Below are 25,547 nucleotides of genomic sequence, written 5' to 3'. Positions count from 1 at the left end.
GGAACACGAGAGGAAGTTTATGAGCTGGGTCCAAGCTTTGACATTAGCCCTCTCTCCGTAACGGGACCGAACCAGAATATGCCCCTCCCATCATACTTATGGAAAATGTGAATCTGAATGTATCTTAAGGGCTGGGCCTGACATCTAACGGCAATTCCCTTCCTCCCTGTCTCCAAGTAAAAGTTTCCCCCTCACCCAGCAACGTCACAAGGGATCGAGCCTACAAATCAAATTCTGTGTCCCGCTCAGCGGGGCTCCTTCAGATCTGCATCTCAGAGGGTTCCTTCCACTTCGTCTATTACCCGGTGATACGTTTGGCAAGGCAGGACCCTCCCCTGGCAAAATTCACCTTCCCAGCCCAGAACCGGGAGCCCTTCACTTCCCAGTTCACCCCCACAAGAATGGAAGCCGGGATTCCCCCTCACACCATGTGCCTCCCTCTGCCCTACCGATGGGGGCGAGACAATTAATAGAGGGCAGGGGCTTTCTGATCCAGGCTGGGGAGAACGGCAGCAGCTCAGGCGGAGACAGAGCATGAATTATGCATGTTGCTGCAAGCCCCCCCCCCACCCCCAGCCTGGTCCTTGGACCAAGGCAAACGAGGTGAAGACAGCAGCGAGCCAGAGAGCCCTCTCCCCCGGGACCCAGAGTGCTGGCTGAGAGGGAGTGAGCAGGCAGGGGCGGGCGGGGAGGGAGGAGCACATCCTTATGCAGAGATGCTGCAGTGGCTTTGGGCGCACACAGGCAAGCGGCAGCACAAAGCAAGGACTCGCCTGGAGGAGGAGGGCGGGCAGGAGAGAGGAAGGAGGCTGCAGCATCCAGGGCTCTAGGATCTCCCCTGCACACACCCACACGTGTCCACCAGCCCACGGTAAGTGGTCTCTCTCTCTCTGCTGCTCGACTGAGGGGTAGGGGGAGAGAATGACGGATTAGCTGGCTTTCCGGGAACCAATTCTAACTTTCAGTGTTCCCTGCGCAGAGGTGCTGGAAATTGGGGGCAGCCACACTCCCTGGAAACGGTTTCCATCATCGACAGGGTTTATAGCTTGGTTCAATGGCTCTCAGCCCACCCCCTGCCCCCCGCACAAATTGTTCCAGGCTGATGCTCGTCTTTTCCCAGGCATATGACACCGTTAACCCCTCCTAGCACACCTGCAAGCCACCCACCGGGCTCCATAAGGGGGCGTGGGGCTGGTTTGCGCCTTTACCCAAGGGTGACTGTGGAGCAGGAAACACAGGCACTGGCAGGGCTGGAAAAGGGATGAGGGTGGACTATGTGCACGGGAAAGAGGGGGGAATCCAAAGGACACGTCCGGGATTGTGTCAGTTCTGGTGGGGGGACCGGAGAGAGCCTCATCAAGCCCTTTAAAAGCAGACGGGAGCTGCTTGCGTGGAATAGTGCTAGGTTTTACCCCCCTGCTTTCAGGGAGCGGTAGTATGTCGGGGGTGGCACTTTGAAGTCCCCATTGCTAAGATCACGGCTCCCACATGTCTGAGCTGGAGGGGAGAGAGCACAGAGAGGGGCTCCCCCAGGTCAGGCTCCTGCCCTCTTGAGAGCTCGAGGCTTGCACCGAAGGTAACTTGTAAACATAAGCTGGGAGAGATGTGGAGCAGGGTGCAGGCAGAGGCGTGTGAATCCACTGCAGCAAAAGGGGATCAGAAAGACCACAGCCCCTAAAATCCCCTCCCTCCCCGCACCAAATTAGAACTCCAGCTCTTGGGCAGGAAGGCGGAAGTTCAGACTCCACTGTGCACCCGGAGGCCCGTGCTCCAGCTGGAGTGCGTGCGGAAGGTGTCCGGCTGCTACAAAGCCCAGGGCGCTTGTGGGACCGCCATGGTTTTCCGTGGGGCTTGCCTGCGTTGTGTCGCAAGTGAAAGCCTGCAGGCAGGGCTGGCAGCACCCAGCATAAGCGAGGACAGAGGGAGGGATGACACAGGGGATCACAGGCAGCCGGGGCTATGGGCTCCTCTCTGGCGCTGTTGCACCCGGGCTTTCAGACAGCTGAGGGATCCACGCCAGGGTGAAAGAGCTAGTGGCCAAGGCTGCTCTGCAGCTTGTGTTTGAAGATGTGGGTCCCTTCGCCCATCCACTCCCACTCCATTGACTTCCCTACAGCTGCAAGCCTTCTCTGGGCCTTTGAAATGCTGCATTTGTTTCACCTTTGGGCTGGTCATTTAAAAGTACCTTCACTTTCTTTAAAGAAAGGGACATTAGTCAATTTCTTGGTCAGGAACTAACCCTGCCCCTGCCCAGAAACATCCTGGGTAACTCCCCTCCCTCGCCAGCCCTGTAACTTTAGGCAGAGAACCTCACTTCCTGATGTGGCTTGCAAGCGTCAGCCAGTGCTACCCAGAAAACAGCCAGCTGGAATGAGACTTCCCTACGCCCAGTAAGACCTATTAGCCATTTAGTGACAGTGCATAAGAGCGCGGGGGCTGAGAGCACACGCCCATGCTAGCCCAACCCCTATGCAACCCTTTGTTTCAACTGGATCTTCTTCACTTCCTGTCCTAAACAGCCACATCCTGTTACCCAGCTTCTAAGAGCTGACCGAGCGCTGGCTTGTGCAGTCAGTGAATCAGGAAAGCACAGGTGGAAAGGTGCATGGGGGTGGGGGGGGAGAGAATATTGAACACTGGAGTCCTCTCCAGTTGCAAAGGTAGGGCAGGAGGAGTCCACCTGGACTGTTCCCCTGCTGCTCCCGTTCAGAGGGAGGGCCAGGGCTAAAAATGGGCAAATCTAGACTTGCCAGCTGAGGGGTGTGATGGCCAAGCTCTGGGTTGGCCCCATCTCCTCTTCCGAAGAGCCTGCGTCCCCTACACACACAGGCAGCGAGTGGCATGAACCCATGGTGCCTGTGCTCCACCAATGTTCTGGAACATGGGCCTGGCTCTACCCATGTGTGGGGTTATATTTTCAGAGCTGTCCCCTCCATAGGCTGGGCCAGGGCCACCATCCCAGGACCTGTGCTAACCCCCTCTCCCCCCGCAACCTCTTACCAGAAACCATGCTCTCCCCCAAGTGACAGCTGATGGGAATGGAGTGGAGTGGGGTAGGGCACTTGCTACTGTCGAGCCTGCCCCCCCCCCCACTAACCCTCCAACTTGCCCTGGCCCCCGGGTCCTCCAAAAGTGTGGGGGTCCCCAAAGCACAGGGGCCAGGGTGGTTGCTCTGCTCCATTCTTTGGACAGGACAGTTCTGCCTGGATCTGTTCTGAGCACCACCAAGAGTATACACACCTGGCACCCGCAGCTACCTGCTCGTTCTAAACCATTGTACGCTGAAGCGTTCCGGGCTGTGTACACTTTAAGGGGAGGTTTTAAAAATAGGCCTAACAAATTCAGGCACACAGTCTCATTGACTTTAATTGTGCTCCTAAATACCTGTAGCACTTGGGCAAATCTCTCCCCGGTGGCAAAGAGAATATTGAGGGTAACTTTTGAAAGTGAACCTCAAGTAAACGTATCACAGTAAAAGGTCCAACACACTACTTCTTACAAATGCAACCAGGAGATGGGTCTGCTCGGACCGTCTCAGCAGGAAAAGCGCCCAAAGATTTGACAATGTTGTTTCAGCTTGAGCTGAGCTGGAACACTCGTTCCCCCTTTTCCCACGAACCGATGAAAATCTGAAATGCCTTCCAGCCATGAACCTTTTTTATTCCTCACAGGCCAACAGTGGGTTTTCCCAGGCACAGACGCCTGCTCCGTCACAAAGGGCTGCTCTCACATGGGAAACAAGTCCCCCTGTGGCAGAAGCTCACTCAAAATTCCCTGTTAGGTCCAGAGGGTGATGCAGCTACATTTCCCAACTCTTTCAGAGGGGTAGCCGCATGAGTTTGTAACTGGAAAAAATGTAAAAAAAAAACAACAAATAGTCTTGCAGCACCTTAGAGACTAACGAAACATGCAGAGGGTGTCATGAGTTTTCATGGGCACAGCCCACTTCTTCAGATGAATCTCACAAAAAAAATGTAGATGGTGTCATGCGCTTTCGTGGGCACAACGTACCCACGAAAGCGCATGACACCATCTACATTTTTGTTAGTCTCTAAGGTGCTGCAGCTATTTGTTTTTAAGATTTCCCAACTCTGGGTTTGTTGGCAGAAGCGGGATCTCACCCTCCAATGATGCAAACACTCAAAGAAATTCAGCTCTGGGGTTGCACCTTGTGTGATCCTCCACTGCAGCCGTGTGCACTTCTCTTTGTCTCTCCCGGAAGGGGCTCACTAGGGTGAAATGGCCTCTCCCTCTCAGGGCCAGACAGGCACTCTAAGGAACAGGGGAGGAGGGATCTGTGGATGCTAGAGTTGCTTGGTACCAGGCCTTTCTAGAGCCGCATCTCCTCAGAGCAGGGGGCAAGCTGGAGGAAAACTGGAGCGGAGCACGCAGCACACAAGAGAGCACAGTCTGCCCTCTGGCGACCGGCAATCAGAGCTCACTACAGCCCAGCCACTCCCGCCCCTGCCTGACAGCCCCACCCTGCCCTGCAAACACACCAGGGAATGCCACACTTCCCTATTTTCTCTTCATTCTCCTCGCTCCCTTTTAGTAGCTTCTTTTCCTCCTCTCTCACTTCACTGTTTATCATTTTCTTCACCTTTTATTCTCCTCCCCCTTTACCAGCCTTTCCTTTCCCTCTTCACTCTCTCTCTTCCTTTCATTCTCTCTTCCCCTCCCCACTCACCCCTTTCCGTTTTCTTGGCCTCTCTCATTTGCTTTACTTCATGTCTTAGTCTGCTGCTCCCAGTGTTCCCTGTAAACCATGCACCTGCGCAGCCACTCAGGGGAGATTCAAATGCAGAAATAGCAGAGCACCCACAGCTAGGGGGTTTTTTTCTACTGGTGGTGCACATGCACATCAGTGCACATACAATTATTCCACATGTGGATGGAAAACAGAGGGGACATCGGTTGTTCCACATCATGTACATTGCAGTCATGCCCAGAATTTTGGTCAAAACAGCATTTTTTGACAGAAAATTGGTTTCAATGAAACTGTCCCGCCGCCCCTGGAATAAGACAAATTGCCACCTGATGGAGGATCCAGTTACACCCCAAGAACGTCCCCCATGCCATTTTTCTAACACAAGGCGCATGTGGCTTAATTTCAGCCTCCCTCCCGCTTTTTTGTTTCTAGTGCAGCAGTAGTGAGAGCCCCATTCAGAGAGCTGTGGTGCTAGATGTAGGTACCAGTTGGACAGTGATAGTCATGGCCCCAGAAAGCTTGTCTGCAACCTTCAGGGTTGCCAGGGGTCTGGTTTTCCACTGGAAAGTCCGGTTTTAGAGGAACCTGAACAGTCTCCAGTCACAAGTACGGACTGGACACCCAAAGTCCACTTACCGCAATTCTGCTGTCTCCCCCCATCCCTCAGCCAACCCAAGGCCCCCTTAGCCCCCTGAGGCAGGATGAAGCAGAACTGGAGGTGCCCCTGCTGGTAGTCCTGGTGGGCTAGGGAGGGACATTTCCTCTTCCTCACACTCTCCAGCCCTCCCTACAAGCCTTTGGCCTCAGAGCTGCTGCTGCTGAAGTGAGAGACACGGTCCCCTTCAGCATCCCCCTTCTCTTTATGGTGAGTTGAGCCTTCGGCAGTTTGGGTAGAGGGTGAAGGTACCAGCCCTTAGTGCAGTGGCTCCCAGACTTTCTGGCATCATGCCCCCCATTTTGATTTTTGAAAAACCCTCACTCCCGCCCCCCCAAATAATAGCAGCAAAAAAAAGGAACTGAACGGGGTAGCAAAACTTGATATGGGGGGGAGGCTTGCCTTGCGCCCCCCTGGAATTTCTTCAAACACCCCAGTTTGGGAAGCCATGCCTTAGTGTGTTACGAAGCCCCGCAACCAGTCCCAGCAGCTCAAAGTTGTTTTGCTTTGCTTGGGGTGGGGGGTTGTTAAAAGAAGCCTCCGCGCTTTCAGTATAAGGGTACTTCAGGGCGGGCAGGAAAGTGTCGAGAACTAGAGTGTTCGCTTCCTCCAGGGGCTCGCACGCCGCCTTGGAGAGCCAGCGCTGCAGCAAATGGGTTTGTCTGTTTGTTCTGAAGTGTACGCCAACAGGGGCGAGTCAAAGCCACTTTACCTCTCCCTGCTCAGCCATCCCATTTGTAACCAGGGCTGGCCTTACCACGAGGCGAACTGGGGACCCAGAGTGTAGACAATTGTGTCTGCTGCTGGTGCAGATGTATTCTTTCTGCTCTAGATGCACAGAGATGGTGGAGTGCTGTGCTGGAGGAAGGAGGGCAGAATTGAGACCTATCAAAGTTTTGGCCCAAACAAGCGGGCATGGGAGAGTCATTTGAGCTCCCCACCTCAGATGCTAAAATGTTGTGGGCCGGCCCTGTTTGTAACTGCATCTTGCTAGTGTCTCAGGTGCGGTTGTGTTGGGCCTGCTGGAGAGCATACATGCAGCTAAGTATTTGGTGTACACCAAATTTCGGACACAGCTGTCGAGTCCGGTTTTGAGAAATTGGAAAGTTGGCAACACTCAGTTCAAGGCGCTGTCCCCCTCCAGCCATGCCTGGGTCACAGAGAGCGGTCGATAACCCTGCTACCACCTTGGCTAGCAATCATTGTTCTTTTAGGTCTGGGAGTTGTGGCTAAGAAGCCCTGGTTTCCGTTCTCACAGCCAACATCCCACTCAGGGTGGCCTCGTTAGAAACTTCCAGGTTACAAGGGTCAGACTTCAAGAGGGGTTTTTAATTCAAGCACTCAAAGTCCTGATGACATCAGAACCCTTATGTAAGAATTGGATCTTGTTGTTCTACCTCAAGAGTTGGTTAAGAATGCGGCAAACAGCCTCTCTCGTGGTATTTCAGAACTTCCAGACAGAGATAAGAATCAGAAGGGGAGGAGGTGGCACATTTTAACACCTCCGGGCTAGAAGCTGCCATGGGCTTGAGGTTCCTCATCTGTTCTAGAACCAGGCAACACTGGGGAGGCGAATGGACAGTGTTCCCCATAAGCTGTGCTCTTGGGGGGGCCATCCAGGGGAGAGTCAGGTGCTGCCCAGCTGCTTAGCCGAGCACCCATACCCGGCAGCATGTGTGTCTACTGGTGGTGCACATCTGCACATGCCTCTGTGTGGATAACATTTATTCCACACAGGGATGAAAAAAGATGGCGCATTGAGTGTGTCATTTAGGGGAAGGGAAGGAATTGCTTAAGATCCAGGCCTGGGAGAAGATTCAGGGCAGAAGTTCTTTTATCTGAGCTGGTTTTAATGAGGACATGCCGGGGGAATCTCTAAGAAAAGCACATGCTCCCATTACTGTGACAATGCAGTCAGGGAGTAGGGATCTGAGGCGACTACATTCACGGTTCTCTTTGTCTTATAAGTTTGGAGGATTAGACTCTTTAAGATGCAACCTTTGCTGGTCTCTCCCCTCGACTGCTAGCTGGCAGGTTAACCCTACCAAGGGCTACAGAGTCTGCTGTTTCTATGGCAACTGTTGTGCCCTGATGAACCATTAGAGGTATCTTTCTGGTTAGAACAAGTAGCATTAGCCATATCCCGTGGTGGGAGAAGGTAGGCAGACAGTAACGGCCCAGGAATAATGATTCATGAATTCCCCCAGGATTTTTAGAAAGAAGAAAGAGTTAAATCAAATAGAACAGCTAATCAGAGTAGACTAAGTCTAAGGCACCGTAATGCTATTCTCTGCCACATCAATTAGTATCAAAGGAATGAAGCCCCCACAGGCTGTATCACTTGAGTGACTTTTCAGAGAATTTCATGATGTGGATTACTATTTCCTCCTACAATTACAGCAGGTGATGTAGACAACGCAGAGCATTCAATGACTCCACAGCTACGGGCACTACTTCCCACCCCCAGGCCTGTGTACAAACACAGCTGAATGCAGGGCAGAATCGATACACGACAGAGTGCACCGTTCACACTAGGGATGTAACAGTGCAGTCGATTAACCAATAAGCAAAAGTTTATAGGTTAATGCTATAGACTACACACATTTCCCCCCTCCCCCCCCCCCCCCCCACACACACACCCCTTGCCAGTAAATTTTTTAACAGACTGGCCAGCAGCCCAGCTCAGTCCCGACTTGCACTGAGACCTGGGACTTACCCCCACTGCAGCTCTGCATTTAAAGTATATAAGGAGACAGGCGGGCAGGCAGCCCAGCTCAGTTCTGGCTCATGCCTGGTCCAGGAGCTCAGCCCCGGACAGGGGCTGCCCGGGGACTATAGACTAGTCGACTAACCGATAAGAATTCATAAGGTTAATCCACTATTCAATTAACCGATATTTAACATTCCTAGTTCACACCCAAGCAAACATGAGCATTCACGTGAAAACGGACCTTTGGAAAACCAAAGCAAGATCACGTTTGGGGATTTTCCCCTCTCACTGCACACCAGAAGCATCTTCTTTAGGGAGACACATTTATAAGCCCCAACCTGTTTTAATAAAATCTTAATGAGCATAGTCCTTGAAAAACATATTATAACTCATACCAAGCACTCATTTCCACTAGGCAACTCCCTTCCCTAAGCAGCCACTTTAAACCAGTCCCAAGGTTTCTAATGTAATTTTGTCTGGTCTTTAGAGACCAGGCTGAAAGGCTGCCCCATCTCTGTAAAATGCTTTGGCATTTTCGTTTCAAGAGCAGCACATTCACTCAGCCACCGCAACTGCAACATGCTGCACCTCACAGCCGCTTGGGACCTCATGACAACCACAGGGACGGAGTTTCCTGAGCCAAATGTGCCGGGTTCCGTTGCTCAGAGAGCCAAAATAATGTTTGCAACACGGGGCCTATGACACACAATATTTCCTCACTTCTGTTCCCTTCTAGCAGAGGGAAGTAGTACTATCCATACTAGTCAAGGATATTAATCCATCAGGCAGCAGGCATTTTGCTTGCCCCTTGAAATGTTTGCTCGATAGAGGTTTCTCTGTGGCTAGTTGCAGGTATGAGCCCTTTCCTCAGCAAACAACAATGCCAGTCATCCTTGGCAAGTGGGATTTCTGAAACTACCAGAGCTTTCCCTGCTCTGCAAACATTATTCACAGGAGCACTACATTCATGTGGTTGGATTCTTGGGAATGCCAGCAATTGGCCTTTCTGAATGTGGGGCTGTCTGTTAGGCATACAAGCCAGGAGCCGGCAACCGGGCAGCCGCGTGGGGCCGGGCGCTAGCAGCTGGGGCAGGCCAGCAGCCAAACCCCACAATTAACCGTGTAACCAAGAGAATTTTTATTGGTTACATAGTGTATATTTTTAGATATTTTTACATTCCTACTCTTTGTAGGAATGAAAGCACTTTGCCAGACATGCAACGATCCACCAGTCCTCCAATGCAAAAGCAGACAATTATACCACGTTGTCATACAAAGCACACATACTTGCTAAAGTCTCAGTTAACAGGAAGGTGCCAAGCATGTTTTTAGAAACTATGTTATGAGCAGTAGTTCAGAAAACAAACCAGGAGCACAGAGAATCATAAGAGACAGGTGGAGACAGACAAACAAACTTCTAAAAATCATCTGCATCAGCCTTTGTATAAATCAGGGCATCGCACGGCATGTCAATACTGCAAATAAAACAAAACAATACACTGCAGCCAGTCTCAGAGCTCAAGTCCCCTGACTCGGACTTGCAAAGCTTGCAGAACAAGGCTGAAAGTAGCTGCGTAGACCTTCATCCTCAAGCTACAGCACGAGTTGGCAATTATTTTTGATCAAGGTCCAGATTTCTTGGGCAAGGCACAGTCAAGGTTCTCACGCCAGCGAAAAGTAACAACAGAGAAAAAATAAAATGATTTTGGGGTCTGTCCAAGGGCAGCTGGTGGCCTAAGGCTCTGCTTGACTACCCCAAGGTAAAGCATCTACACTACTATTTTGCCACCTACCTCAAATCTGACTTAGCTGACCCAAGTTTGAGATCTGCTGCCCTCAAGTTTTGTTACACTCCCACCCCCATCTCTCCACCATCCTAGCATAGAAGTTTCCTCAGATGTAATATTATGAACATTGCAGATAAATATGTATTTATCTGCAATGTTTTTCATCCACCAGATGTATCTGTACTGTATAAAGTTCCAGGCAGAGCATGTCCCGTGGTAATGAAAAGAAACAAAGCTGGAACATGAGTTACGTGGAACCTGTTTGCTTGCATTTGTTGCCGTTTTCTTTACAAGTATACCTTGTTTACAACAGACCTATGATCAATATATTTTGACAGCAATTATACAGTCCAGTATCTTACAGAATGGTAGGATGTTCAATGCTGTGGTAAAGGGAGAATTTCCATGCTTTCCAATGCGATATGGCAGCTGTTTCCATCCTGGAAGGGTTGTAAAATATTGATCTTGTTTTCTGACACTGATCCAAGACTTGAATTATTTATTTTTGTTATTTATTGTACAATTTATCAAGCTATCAATCTTATTTCTGAGAGGTGTGTAATCTGGTGGGGAATTGATAATTTTGGACAGGAAAAGAAATAGATTTTTGTGATAGGCTTTTGATTTATTTTAAGGAGGGGCTATTTGACACTTTGGAATATTAAAAACAGCCCCAGCCACTATGGATCAGGGAGCAGAAAGTGAAACGAGGATGACACAGGGCTCTGCAGTTTATCACATGGATACCATGATGCACAATGTGGCTTATTGTTTTACTTGAGTCATGACGAGCCCTTTGTCCCACTTGTGCATTTGTGAAGGGGCATTGTTCGATCAACACTTTCCATTCTCCTGACCAAAGGTCCCACTAATCTTTTCCAGCCATATGTGGATTTTTCCATATGCAGAATAAAGTTTATTACACGCATCAAAGCATGTGCACCACCAGAAGAAACACAAACCTAGCTGTGGTGTCTCTTGTAATCAGCTGGGCAGCACTTAGGGTTCCCAGGTGTCCAGTTTTTGCCCAGACAGTCCGGTATTTGGGTCCCCCGTCCGGTTAAAAAAAAACAGAAAATACCAGACATATGAAATGTCCGGTATTTCCTGTTTCCCTCAGACGGAAGCCCAGTGGGGACAGTGTTCCCCTGCTGCATCTGACAGGGAATGAGGAGCATGGGGGGCTTTTTGGGAGGGAGGGTCAACCAAGTTTACATGTCCAGGCAAGCCTAGCAGCACTGGATTCTCTCCTGAGCGGCTGCACAAATGCATGGCTTACAGGGAACACTGCCCCCAAGGGCTGCCGGTGCTGGTATTAGGACATTCTGCACAGCCCAATGCAATGTGTTGATGGTGCTACAAATAAGTGCTGGCAGGGTTGGGGACGCTGGAATGCAGCAAATACTACTGAGTGCACATGGTGAGGCAGGGCCCACATGGTGACTGTAAAAGCCACACAAGTACTTGCTGCAGCAGCCGCGCCATCACTGTGCTCTGCAAATGCTGAAGCCCTTTGGCACTACTAAGGCTTTCCAAGAGGTGTGTGCATCTTTCATCTCTACCACCTCGCCTCTGGTTTTGGCGCTTGGCAAGCGATGCACCCTCCAGCAGCTGGCAGAGCGCAGCAACAAACTCATGGCTGCGAAGCTGCTTTTACCGACACATCAAAGGGTTTCTGCGGATGGCACCATGGTAACGAGGACAGCATAGAGCAGGTTGTTTGGGAAGTTGTCAGCGAGGTGAATGCCCTATGCTTTAGTCAGAATTTCCCTTTGCTGAGCTGTGCACATACGATAGCTGGCACAGATTAGAAGAACAAGAGATTTTATTAAAAACATTTACTAAAGGCCTCTCTTGTTTTGGAGGTTTTATTCTTCTGGAGATTGAGGCAGTGAGGTTTAAGGGACAGAGCATGAGACTTAGTCAGGACTCCTGGAGTCCATTCCCATCTCTGCTACTGACTCTACCATGTGACCTTGGCCATCTCACTTAGGTGGTCTGTGCCTCAGCTTCTCCATCTGAAAAATGGAGTTAATAATCAATACCCCCATTGAAGAGGGGGAGGGCTGTAAGGTTAAATTCAATTAGGTTTAAAATAGCCTTTAAAACAGTATGTTTGCTTAATGGTGACAATGTTTTAAGTTTCAGCACCTACCACCAGGGGCCAAAATCAGCCTTTGAGGTGGAAATGGTCTCAAACACCTAAGTGATGAGTTAAAATCTTTCTTGACTTGACACCAGTATCCTCAGTTAGATTTCAAGAGAGCACGAACAGCAAGAGGGAGACTCAGCTCAGACCCAATGCACCCAAATCCCTCTTCTCAGGATTATATTTCGGGATTGGTACAGTGGCACTGACTTCTCTGCCTGGCTCTGATTGGCAGCCAGAAGATAAATCTCCCGTAATAAATCTGTTTTGCTGTCAGTGGCAGGAAGCAAAGGGGGCTTCAGCAGAGGACGGATTTGGGGAAGTTTGCAGTCTACCCAGGAGAAGCATCTGAACATACAAGTGCTGATCTCAAACTCTAAATTCTGAGACTCACCGAATGCTCATTAGGAACAACACACAAATACCTCTGCTTGGTAGAACTGCATTTTTTAAATATGTCAATGGAGAAGAGCAATGATTTTAATCTTTTTTCCTATTTTTACCTATTTCAGTTTGTATCATTGTGCACAATTATGGGTTTTAAACATTTTTTTCTATTTAAAATTTTTCGTATTGAGGGAAGTTACTTGACAGGGATGCAGATCAGACAAATTATTTAATAGTAACCCACTGAAACTGACAGGGTTAAAAGCTTCAAAACCATTCAAACAAAACGTTGACATCACATGTCAAAAGAGACAAAGAAAACATCCTTAAATCAGATTATGGTTTCAGGCAGTATTTTTCTAACTTTGCCTACCTGTACATTTAAATCACCATCTATGGAATATTTTTATCATGTGTATGTATATACATGGTGAAATCACAATGTACAGACATCTGTGCATAAAAAACCAAATTCTTCCAAGCCTAGAAATATTAAATGGAGACAGACTCAAGGAACCACATATGGGTTCAGATTTCAAAAACCCAGAAGTGCCAGAGCTAGAGGAAGGAATGTAGGTTGGCCAACTATATAGTGTTTTCCATCAACCGATCTCAAAATACTTTTCAAAGTACGTCTGTATCAGATGAGGAAACCGAGTCACAAGGGAGGAGGGAATTGCCCACGGTCACCAACAGGCCAATGGCAGAGTTAGGACATGAAACCAGGACTCCTTGAAACCAGTGCGCTATCCATTAGGCCACACTGCTTCCCACAGTTATAAAGAACTAGTCCATTTGCTCTAGATTCCAAATATTGAAGTTTTGGTTTGAGGTTCATCTCTAATATTGGGTATTTTAAACTTGTATTATATTTGCCTATGAGACAAGCGTCCATAGGACCAGGGACCCATTCTGCCAAGTGGTGTACAAACACGTACAAATACACAGTCCTTGCCCAAGAGACTTTAGAACGAAGGTCTTGCAAGCTGCTGATATGGACAGATCCTGCCTTGACAGAAAGCCACTTAAGTAGGCAGGCACAGGAATTTGCCTGTCTGGAACAACTTGCAGGAGCAGGGTCTAAGCTGGGGGGAAATTGAGAAGAACAGAGGCATTGCACTCTGATACAGTGCAGGCTAGGGACCTGTGTTGTACATAAATGCACTCCCCAGCTACTAATTAAAAGCACTTAAGAATCAGAAAAACAGGAGGAAGTTTAGAAGGCTGTGCCTTAAGCAGGATAGCCTTACTAATGTCCTACTGAGAGCACATCAGAAAGCTCTGCCTGCTACTCATCCTGGCATGGGTGAGAGATTATGGGTATATTTTGTCCTTGTTGGAAATAAATGCTTCCAATTGGTATAGGCATTGTAAGAAATGCTCATTGAGAGCAGAACCTGTGGGGCACAGAGCACCTGTTTTCAGAGTGCACCAAACAATCTGCTCCCATGAAATGCAGATCTGGAGGTTTTGCATCCACCTGTTTGGTCAGAGTTTCCAAAGAGCTCTGCTCCCATTTAAGCACCTAAATGAAAAGGCAGATTCCTAAAGTGCTGAGAGCTCTTCTGAGAATCTGGCCCACACAGGGTTTAAAATCATAGGTGTTGGGAGACAAGAGACAGACCCCACCCATCTCCCTGCTGACGGAAGATTGTTTCATATGGAATGTGTGTTACTGGTTTGTTCGCCAAGTGCAATTCACATTTGCCATGTGATGGGGCTTTCACCACTTGTCTTGAGGAGACTTATAGACGTCTCAGTATATTTCACCATCAGGAATTCTCTCTTAATACAACCTAAGTTCACCCCTTTTCTCAAGTACTTCCCATTACTCCTAGTTATACTCCCATGAGCCATGCTAAATAGTTCCTTTTCATTCCCTCAAAGCTAGATGACACCTTAGAGGCATTTTGGGAGACAGGAACCAGGAGATATTGATCCGTCATCGATTCTGACCAACAGGCAGTTTCCATTAAGGAATAAAATAGCCAATGATCAATAGGACATTGAAGTGCAGCCAAGGAAAAAAAAAGTGCAGTTATTAGTTCTGAGACACATCAATCTCCCAACAGCCGGGGCTTTGACATTCCAGTAAAGGAGCGAGGAGAGAGATGACAAACCCTGACCTTAGCAGAACCCTCTTGGCACCACAGGGCTGCCAAATGCAGGCAAAGCAGCTGTAGAATCCTGCAGGAGAAACGGTCACCAACTTGGCACCAGCTAAGCAAAGAGCATCAAAGCCTCATGCCCAGTTCCTTCTGCCTGCCCAGCTAACGAACTAAAGACTCCCCAAATCTCTTCTCTTCAAGCCAGCAGCACCCACCCCCCTCCCACACACACACATACACACACTGCAAGCCAAGTAATTTAAGGCACAGAAATAAATCCAGCAGCACTGGACTTCCATTGGATTCTGGCTGTATGGCTCTGTGCCGCATTCATTTTGTAGCTCATTTCTGGCAATTAACAAATGCAGTAATAGTGTGTGCCTACCCGTGTGCTAATCAACAGATTGGCTTATGCTTATGACTGGATGTCACCTCTCCACCCTTTTCACTGTGCCCTTTGTAAGGGACAGATCTGTTGCACTTGTTCTAGGCCTTTGCACAAAGTCAACTGATGGAAGATCTGCCCCTGAAAGGCCATCTCTGCAAGGAAAGTGGGAGAAATGGACACTGGTCTCGGGGGACAGCTGGCCCAAGGCAAAAGTGGGTTAGTTTCCAAAGTATAGACAGCCACTCTGACCACTCAAAGTCATTCTAGATCAGCTGTTTGGCATGAAGTTGTAAACATGGCTGAGATGAGGCTGACACACCTGGTGGGTGGGGCAGGTTTTCAGATTAAGTCCTACACACGCGTGCGCACGCACACAGCTGGGCCAAATCAAAACCTCAAACCCTAAAACACACACATTGGAGCTACCACCCCAAATCTGAACTGGGCTCCATATCCAAAATATGCCATTGGCCTTTCCCCTCTTTACTGCAGAGCAAAAGCTCAGGGTTTACAACATTACCGCTCTGAGCTCACCCCTCCAAAAGCACAGTCTAATCCAGCCAACAACAGGGAGACAAACAACATTTTAAGTCATTTTGGGGGTGGGAGGCAATATGAAGTCCAAGCTAATGACTCAGTAGTCACACAATTCAGGCCCTCTAGGGGTTCCCCCAGCTGCAATACAGCCAAGGCAGAGTGGGGCTTGCATTCAGGGCTGTGCACAGAGATGAAGGACAATGTTTAATATCAAAGGAAAGCCCATACAGCTCCCTGTTCACATCAGATTTTACTGACTGAAATTCCAATTCCTCAAAGTCTGTGCATGAATGAGGAGCTCAGACTGCCCTGTCTCAGCAAAGCCCAAGAAGGGAAGTTTGTGGGGTATTGGGTCCCTGTTTTCCTTTCCAGCAAGAGAGCAGGGAGCTGGTAGTACCGGGAGAAATCAAACCACCCCCCAGATTGATATTTTAAATTCCTGTTTCTTTTCTTTCATTCACTTCAGCTTACCTGTTCCTAGCTGCAGCTCTGGCCACTCAAACTTTGTCTGGAAAATGAGCTCCCTTCAGCTTCTTGAGAGACTAAACCCCACACACAAGCACTAGTCACCAGCACAGCTATAGTTAGCTAGACTGGACTTGGGGAACAATTAGCCTCAGTCAGCCACAGCTGGGAGTTGTTCTCAGCTCCCTGGCCTGTCTCAGACACAGCCTATGGTTTTGTTTGTGTGCTTTGCCCAAGCTTCTGGGATTCAGCAAGCCCCTTTGGTAGCGAACACACCTGAGTGCCCAGTCTGGCTCTGGTTATTTCTCCCCACAGCATGCTGATTTTTGTTCAGTGTTTGTAGCCCCTGCCCAGCCAGTAGGAAGCTGTAAAAAGCCAAAGGGATTTACCAGCGTCAGGCCATTATCTTGCAATTATATCCATGCAGAGGGGACCTGGCTTTTACTGCAGCATGGCTCCAGGCGGGTGCAAGAGTGTGCCAAGGCAGATGCAATTCCATGATCAAGGACTTTCTCTGCAGTGCTTTTTAGAGCCAGAGCTGGGTTCAGGGCTTTGCTCTGCTACATTTCCAAGAGCCATTGGTCACAAGGTGACCAGATGAGATGTGAAAAATCAGGACCCTTGTTCTTCCGAGGGCAGGTTGGAGGGGGAGTCATTGCACCTCTAAGACAAAGCCCCTGATATTGGTACTTCTCCAGGGTCACCTAGTCGGTCACTTTTTCAATCCCCTTGTTAGAGCAGGCTGGAGTCATGGGGGAGCGTCGTAGTTGTACTTGAGCCTCAGGGCGTGACAGCTTCATGTTCACAGCACTGTGGCCAGCCTGGACGTGATTCAACCCCTGGAAGTATTGGAACAGAAGGAGACGGTAGCTGCCACCCTTATGGCTTGAAATATGTGACATAGCCCCTGTCCTGAATGGGCAATCAGTCTGGAGGCCCCATATGGGACAGAGCAGATGCTCAACAGCTGTTGCGATTCTGTGGTTCAGCGGTCACAGAATAACTCCAGACAGCAGCTGTCATGCGGACAAGTGTTTTGCAAACTGCAGGCACAGCTCTGCCAGGGCTACTCAGTCCGGGCCTCGCCCCACTTGCTGCTTGGGACCTCTACTAACCTGTCTCAAGCCGAGGGGCTGGAAAGAGAGTTTCAGTCCGCCACTGTCGGCCCTGCCCCTGCATAACAGGGCGTGTCCCCCTCTCTCATACTTTGGACGGACTGCTAAAGCACTTACAGCTCCCACCACCACCCTGCCCCTGCCTCTCTCCCTCTTGGTGCTATTCCAGGTCTGCCTGCCCCCGCTGGAGAGAATCAGGCCCGTGTGCAGGGGTGGGGTGATTGAGTAAATGTACGTTAAGCAGAATGGAAACAGCCAGCTTGTTCCAGTCCTGATTTCCACTCAGGGCTCCCTGCACCCAGTGGGCCGTGGTGGCAGTAGATAGAAAGGGAGGCGTGTTCCCCTGCTTCTCAAATATTTCATCCCCGGTAGCAGATCTGCCCTGAAATCAGGCCTGCAGGGTCACTGGGAGCCTGGCCACTTTGGGCGTGCATAGTACAGCCGAAAATACCGGTTCTGTCTTTTTAGAGCTTCCACGGTCAATAATAAACTGAATCCAGCCAGTCCAGCCTATGACTCCAGCCTCAGGCCTCCCAGCGTGCGGTTGCTGCAGCTTCACAGGGACGACCCGTAGAGAATGAGCTACCGGTTGCAAGCACCATCTGCTCCCCTTGTAATCCTGCACAGAAAGAGCATTCTGGGGCGAAGCGCCTTCCTTTAAAAACACTGTATCCAGCATCCTTTTCACCTGGGCTGGTGCAATTACCACACAGTGAGGAGAGAGTCCTGCTCAGAGAAATCTTTTGTGCCGTCCACGTACTCTTGCCTTCCCTCCACCCACATCTTCCGGCTCCTCTGGGCCCCTCCTGGGCACAGCTGCAGCTGACAGATTCTGGGGTGGACGATCCGACCCCTCACAAGGCTCTTGCAGCTGGGATAACAAGCCACCTTGCTGTTCTGCCACAACCATGGGAGCTGAGATTTGTTCCCAAAGGTCAGGGGATGACCAGGAAAGATTGTGCCGAGAGCTGTGGCTATGATATGAATGGGGCTTGTTTGGGGTGAAGGAGGGGGGGGGGGCATAATTTAAAATTTCCCACACATTTATCAGTGTGTATTTTTTTAAATGATAAGGATGGAAAGCAACAAAAATGGATGGCCTTGGGGAGGGGGGAAGAGAGGGACGGGCAACACTCTTCTGGGAAAGCCAGCTTGCTCAGGGGTGGGGGGACCCTTCCACGCCCTGCAGGCCTGTTGCTGAAGCAGTCGGTGGGTCTCAGCTGGCAGGGCCCAGCTCCCTGCCTGTCCCATGCCCCCTCGGTGCAGAAGGGACAGCCCTGAAGCGCTGCCGAAGGGGCCAGGAGGGGGCTCTGTCCTACAGCAACCGCAGAATGGGGATATTGGCCCCTACCAAGCCTGTCACTCCCCCACAGCAAAGCAGCTGCTGCCAAATGGCTGTTGCCCTCCTCCTCCCGTGCCGTCTGGGGGGAACGAGGTGTAGGGTGTTCCTGCACTACCACAGTTCAGGTTGACAATGGGTACAAACGAAATACCCAAGAATGTGGGGGCGCGGGGAGGAATTCAGTAAAAACCAAGAACGAAGAGCCTTTGCCACAACCCAAGGCTGCTTTCCTCTGTTATCCAGCCTGGCCGGCCCCTTTGTAAATGCCCCGGACTCCAAGACCTGGATTTATTTCTATGCCAGGGCAGAGTCTTCATGGCTTTTCTAACCTGCTGCCCACAGGCCCAAGGGCCTTGTGGTGACTGGAGAATTACCAGAGGACTGGACTTCCCCTCCCCACCCGACTCAGACTCCAATGCTGCCTGCGCTAGGGCCTCGGGGAGCAAGGAGCCCCCAGGGTCCTGCAGGCCTAGCTAACGCCACAGCTGACATGGCAGGCCTAGATATTACAGCACACGAGATGTACCTCGACCCTGCTCTGGGTTAGGATAAATGCCAGTGGAACCGACAGACCCTTCAGCATATTATCCTGGTCGGGTCCGCTTTCCAACAGGGACTGCACACCTGTTACAAGGCGCTCAGCTCCCTGCAGGTCTAGCGCCTCCTGCTGGTCACTCTGGTCATTTGCTCGCCAGGCCCATACCCCATCTGCAGTTTGCATGCCAGCACTGTGACTCTGGGGCCTTAACCCTCTGGCCAGGCCATGCCGTGTTCCCCCTTCTGGGTACAATCCAGTCTTCCCACTCATTGCCTCAGGTGCCACTCGCTCTGTAGCTGGTAGGGGAATGCAGGCACTCTGGGTTCCAGTCCAGGGGCCCTCGGCTCAGCAATTCGGGGCTTCTCCCTGCCCCTTCCCTGGGCTTCTTCCAGCTCCCTGGTTCCCCTTCTCTCTCTGGGTGAACCAACTTGGAGAACCCTCCTCTATTCTGCCTGCCTGACTGCAGCCTTTCCCAGCAGCCCCAGCTGGAGCCTGCTACGCGACTTTATGAGCCTGATCCTAATCAATCTCCTGTCCCCTGGCTCCTGTTCCAGGAGCAGCCTGTGGAGTTCATTGATCTCCCTGGCCACCTTCACCCTGCTCAGTGCTGTGTGTGTGGTGGGGGGGTGGACACCCCATCGCACACCCCGATCAGGGAGCCGTGTTGTTGCCTCCGTTGTGTAAAGAGCCGGTTTGACTTTGCAGAGTTGCCCGTGAGCACTGGGGCTGTGCACACATTGGTGTTTGTCTGAGCATCACAGCTACACACAGGGCACGGCAGACTTGAGCGTGGATCGATTAGAACCCAAATCGGAAGCACTCACGGGTCCTTGGAACGGACGTTGCTGGTCCCAGCTAGCTAACCCAAAGGGAGCGAAGTCCATCTGTGGCAGCAGCATCACGTCATCCTAACCTCCCATCGCCCGGCCTTCATTGGGGCCACCGGTTGTTTTCCCCACGAAGCAGCTGTGCCTGGTGAATGTGTTCACCACAACACACCGCCCTGCCTTTTAGAGCAACTTCATCTGTAGCAGCAGCTCCCAGGGAAAGCACACGAGGTGGGAGCTGAGGGGAGGGAGGGGGCTTAGAAAGCGACGAGGAGGCTCAGGGGGATGCTAAGGTCCCACTGCAGCACTTCAAACCTAACATCATTTCCATGAGCATGATCTTTCCCAGCTCCCAGGAGCTTCTTAGGAAAAGGCTAATGCTTCAGTGGCTACATGTATGTGTTTTCAGACATGCACTCTCTTCCTCCATTAATGAGGGCATCCATTAGCAGGCCTGCCAGATCCCCTTGCGGTGCAACAGACGGGGCTGGAGTGCTTGTCAAAACACCAGCTACAACTGGGGAAACAGGCCCCAGAGATCCCTCCTCTAATTAGAGATAGAAATGTAGCCGTGTTAGTCTGGTGTAGCTGAAACAAAATACAGGACTATGTAGCACTTTAAAGATAATTAGAGATAGAGCCAGGTCTGGCGGGGAGGAGGCTCAGCAGAGATTCTAAACTCTGGGGATGTGTCTACATTGGTGCAATCCTGCCTGTCTACACTGGCTGCGAGTTCTTGCGCAAGAACACTGATGTTCTAATGTATGAAATCAGTGCTTCTTGCGCAAGAACTATGATGCTCCCGCTCAGGAATAAGCCCTTTTGTGCAACTGTTCTTGCACAAGAGGCCAGTGTAGACAGGCAACATGAATTTCTTGCGTAAGAAGCCCCTATGGTTAAAATGGCCGTCAGAGCTTTCTTGCGCAAGAGAGCGTCTACACTGGCATGGATGTTCTTGTGCAAAGGCACCTGCCAGTGTAGACGCTCTCTTCTGGAAGAGTTTTTGCACAAGAACTCTTCCGCAAAAGAGTTCTTGCGCAAAATCATGCCAGAGTAGACATAGCCTGGGGAGGTTGGGATCCAAATGCAGAATTCAGGGACCAGAATTCTCAGGTGGGGATCAAATGTAGGCCCAGCTCAGATCTTCAGATAAGGGCTGAATGGGGACAGAGAATCCAGAACAGCCACTGGAAGTTCTAGTCCCATCTCTACATTTACAGGGAATGCAAGCAATGTCTCCATCTATTATATGGTCTCTATAAATGTTTATCATACACCTGGGCCACATTCTGAGCTCTTTGTATTTTTGCCAGACATTTTCAAGGGGGCTAACACAGGCCCAGATGAAGCCCAAAGCATAAGAAATGCTCACGGCCCACATACCCATGACAGCACCCACATGCTTCCTTCCTGAATTTTGTTTGAGGTATGTACTTCCCCTTTCCAGATATGGCTCCTTGGGATGCTCATTGCCACGGAGAACCATTTAAACAGGTTTCCTCACCACTAACTTTCTCTCCTACCCTCCCTCGCCCCTCCCACCTGCCATCTGAGCACTGATTTACACATAAACCAGACACCAAGATGGACCTGGGACAGGGCAGGCCTTACCATGAGGCAAACTGAGGCAGCTGCCTCAGGTGCCAGACTGTGGGGGGAGGGGAGCCACTACTAGGACCCAGAGTGTAGAAAATTGTGTCTGCTGCTGGTGCAGATGTATTCTCTCTGCTCTAGATGCACAGAGATGGGGGAGTGCTGTGCTGGAGGAGGGAGAGCACAAGAGACATAATAGGCAGGCAGGAGAAAAGGGGGAATGGGTCGTCATTTGAGCTCCCCGCCTCAGGTGCCAAAATGTTGCGGGCTGGCCCTAACATAGAGGGGGTGCCACAAGGGTCAAACCGCCATAACATCAGGCACATGCCAACAGGTCAGCATTAGCCTCCTCCTGGAATCTGGAAGGAATGAAAGTGACACCAAAATGAGAGGAATGGGACAACAAGCCCATAAATCCCACCCCGCCAATGATTTCACCGAGTGGGTTTCCCACGGCATGACTCTGTTGGCTGAGTACCGAGGTCTTGCTTCGCATCGCAGGGTCACTTCTCTTTCTTCTGGATGCAGGTCCGTTCTGATTGTCCCCTGGACGTAGTGAGAAAGGGGAAGCGAAAAGGCAGTGGGGAGAGATCTGACTGATTCCCTTTCTCTTCACCTGAGGAAATAAATCAAGTTGGGCCTTTCCATTTCCACAGCTAGCTGCACTGGTGCCATTCCTGGGGAACAGTCAAGCATCGCCAACAAAGCGTCTCTGCTGGGCTATCAGGAATGAATGCCTATGGCTTGAAACACACAAGGGCACTGCCAACATTTGCAGCAGCAGAACTGCGACATCTTGGCTTGCAGCCAGTTGAGCCTCCTTCTTTGACCTTCCCTGTGCTACTCTGCAGAGTAGTAGCACAATAGCAAAGCACATTTGTACGGGGCCTTTCCTTTTGAAGGATCCCTCAATACGCATCTATAGATAAGGCCCTACCAAATTCAGTCAATTTTGGTCATTTTCATGGTCATAGGATTTTAAAAATCATAAATGTCATTATTTCAGCTACTCAAATCTGAAACTGCATGGAGTTGTAATTGTAAGGATCCTGACAAAGGAGTTGGGAGGGGAGGGGGGTTTACAAGGTTATTGTGAAGGGGAGTTGCAGTACTGCTACACTTACTTCTGGGGTGCTGCTGGTGACAGTGTTGCCTCCAGAGCGGTGTCCTCAGTCAGCAGCCACCACTATCTGCTCAGCAGCAGTGCAGATGTGAAGGGTGCATGGTGTGGTATTGCTACCCTTCGTTCTGCACTGCTTCTGGTGGGCATTGCCTTTGGAGCTGGGTGCCCGGCCAACAGCTGCTGCTCTTCAGCTGCCCAGCTCTGAAGGCAGTGTAAAAGTAAGTGTGGCAATACCATAACCCCCCTGAAATAACCTTGCAATCACCTTTAACTCTCTTTTGGGTGAGGACGCCCAATTTTGAGAAACACTGGCCTCCCCTTGTGAAATCTGAAGAGTATAGAGTAAAAACACACGAAAGGTCAGATTTCACGGTCCATGATGCATTTTTCATGGCCATGAATTTGGCAGGGCCTTAGCTATACAATATGATTTATCCAAACTCCTCTTATCCCAAAGACCCATCATTGGAAATTGAAAAACATCCTTTATCCTGCAGGAATCTTACTAGAAATCTGAATAAATTCTACACTCCCTTTCCTAGTCAGATAAACAGGGGTCTGGTGCAGAGGGGCATTTCGCCCATCACTGCAGTGCAATCACTTCCGAGATGAAATTCAGCAGGTATTCCGCACTGATAACAAACGAATGAATACTGGATTCAGTTGAATCCACAGAGTGGAACAGATAGTTTGGCAGAATGGAATAACCCAGCTTGGAATTTCTGACATGAAAATGTTTGTCAAGGAAAGAGCTGAGAGAGATTTTGGAGGCGTGGAGGGCTTCATTGATAAAGGGAGGGTAAAAAGAGAAGATGGTTTAAATAATAGCAGTGAGGGCATTGTGAAACTGGGCTGGGCACTAGAGGTATGTCTACATTGCATTCCTCAAAATAACCCTTACTCAAAAAATGAGGTTTAACGGATATTTCGAAAGAAGGGTTTTTTTCCCAAAATAACCGCATCTACACAGAGTTTTTTATTTCGAAATAGGGTATTTCGAAATAGCGGTCAGATGCAATTATGCAAATTCAAATCCACACTTCATTTGCGGTTTTGCTTATCTACATTTGCATTCCTCTCTCAGAAGAGGAATGCAATGTAACATACCCTAGCTGCTGGGATTCGGTATAAATTCAAACAAAGGACTGGGGTTCAAAAGACAGTGAACCAATGTTTGATAAATAATTAAAGCCATCTCACTTGTGAGGACATAGCAGCCTTGGAGACGAAAACACTACGAGGAAGGTTTCAGAGATGTAGCCATGTTAGCCTGTTTCAGCAAAAACAAGGTGTGCAGTGGTACTTTAAAGACAGAGGCTACGTCTACATCGGCAAGATTTTGCGCAAATACTATTAACGCAAGAGTTTTTGCGTTAAAGTATTTGCACAAGAGAGCGTCTACACTGGCATGTGCCTTTGTGCAAGAGATGTGCTTTTGCGCAAAAGCATCCGTGCCAGTGTAGATGCTCTCTTGTGCAAGAAAGCTCTGAAGGCCATTTTAGCCATAGGGGTTTCTTGCGCAAGAAATTAGCGTTGCCTGTCTACACTGGCCTCTTGCGCAAGAACAGTTGAGCAAGAGGGTTTATCCCTGAGCGGGAGCGTCAGAGTATTTGCACAAGAAGCACTGATTTTATACATTAGAACATTAGTGTTCTTGCGCAAGTACTCACGGCCAATGTAGACACAGCCTAATGGATGTATTAGGGCACAGTAATTTTTCCTCACATACTCCCACTTTCTCATCGCTGCTGGAGATGAGCCATATCCACTCTGATTCAATTCGCACTCCCATCTCTGTATCCCTGCCTTTCTTTGATTTTCGCTGCCAGCATCTGAGGAAGTGAGCTGTGTCTCACAAAAGCTTATGCCCTAATAAATCTGTTAGTCTTCACAGTGCCACTGGACTCCTTGTTTTTGCCAGAAGGAAGCTGGCAGTTTGGCACAAGTAAATATGCAGAGCCTCAAACCCTCTCCTTCTATGCCGAGAGCTCCTGTCCCATCCCGCCCACTCGGGACTATTGTTTGCTCACGCTCCACACCGAGGAAAGGCGGAATGGAATTTCCCTTCATTCGAATGCAGCATCCATATTTTATAAAGCAGAAAAATGTGATGCGCAATTAAAACCAGAGAAGTGACAGATCAACGGATGTGCTCTCAGCAAGCCTCACCTGCTGACGCGATCAACCAAGTGCATCTTTCTACCGCAATAGGGAGGATGTCCCTGTGGGTGCAACACTGGACAGGGACTCAAGAGAGCTCTAGGCAAGCGTTTCTCAGCTTTTTCAGGTTGGAGGCACTCCTTATTGAAAGTCAATATTTTTGTGACGTCCTTCCATGTATTCTAATCATAAGAGTAAAATACGTATCAGTGCACAGCCCAGATAATTCGTGTGTGCATGTTTGGAGAGCTGATTGAGAGTACTTGGCCTGCACGGGGAATGAGATCTTCTTTGCTGTACATTATAATAAAACCGCCACCATCTCATGGCTCCTCTAATTGCCCTTTGAGACCCACCAGGTGAGTCACACTGATCTATGGGACGCAGGAGTGTCGCATGTTATAATAATGATACGAGTTACCATAGCGCCTAAGAGGCCTCGGCGTCAACCTGGACCCTGCCATGCTAGGCACTGTATAGACACAGAACAAAGAGATGTTCCCTACCCTATGGCACTTACGACAAGATGCAAACAGGTCAGTCGGGCAGTACAAGGGAAGCACTGGTCAGCAAAGGGGTCTCCGCACGACACTGGGGGGCTTGAGTCTCATTTACAGCAAGGCTGAATTCCACAAGAGTGTCCTACAGCAACTTTGATATACTAGACTCAGACCCTTAATTGCTCTGTGTCTCAAGACCCCACCCGTAAAACAGGGATAATGAGTCTGAGGAAGTGGGTCTGGCCCACGAAAGCCTAGGTTACTCGACTTAAGACTCGACTCGGGTTCATTGTTTGTGACTTGAGACTCGACAATTTTGTTAAATCGACTTGGTGAAAAAATTGTCCGAAAATGCCGATATTGATGGCTTGTACAAAAGTGACTTGACATTTTTTTAAATTAAGACTTGAGACTCGACTTGGGACTTGACTCGAAAGTGACTTTAGGGACTCGAG

The 25,547-nt window shown here is 49.7% G+C and overlaps 1 protein-coding gene across 1 annotated transcript in view; it reads left to right on the top strand.

Annotated features, from left to right (window-relative positions):
• The first annotated feature begins 643 nt into the window (after window positions 1-643).
• Window positions 644-25,547, top strand: part of CNTN2 (contactin 2) — a 61,406-nt gene continuing 36,502 nt past the window's right edge. The window contains exon 1 of the mRNA XM_075910507.2: window positions 644-871. The gene's annotated coding sequence lies outside the window, so the exon portion shown is untranslated. The remainder of the gene's footprint in view (window positions 872-25,547) is intronic.

The sequence above is a fragment of the Pelodiscus sinensis genome, chromosome 27 (genome assembly GCF_052426305.1).
Source record: "Pelodiscus sinensis isolate ZL-2025 chromosome 27, ASM5242630v1, whole genome shotgun sequence".
NCBI classification, from domain to species: Eukaryota; Metazoa; Chordata; order Testudines; family Trionychidae; genus Pelodiscus; species Pelodiscus sinensis.
This window is presented reverse-complemented; position numbering and strand designations above follow the sequence as displayed.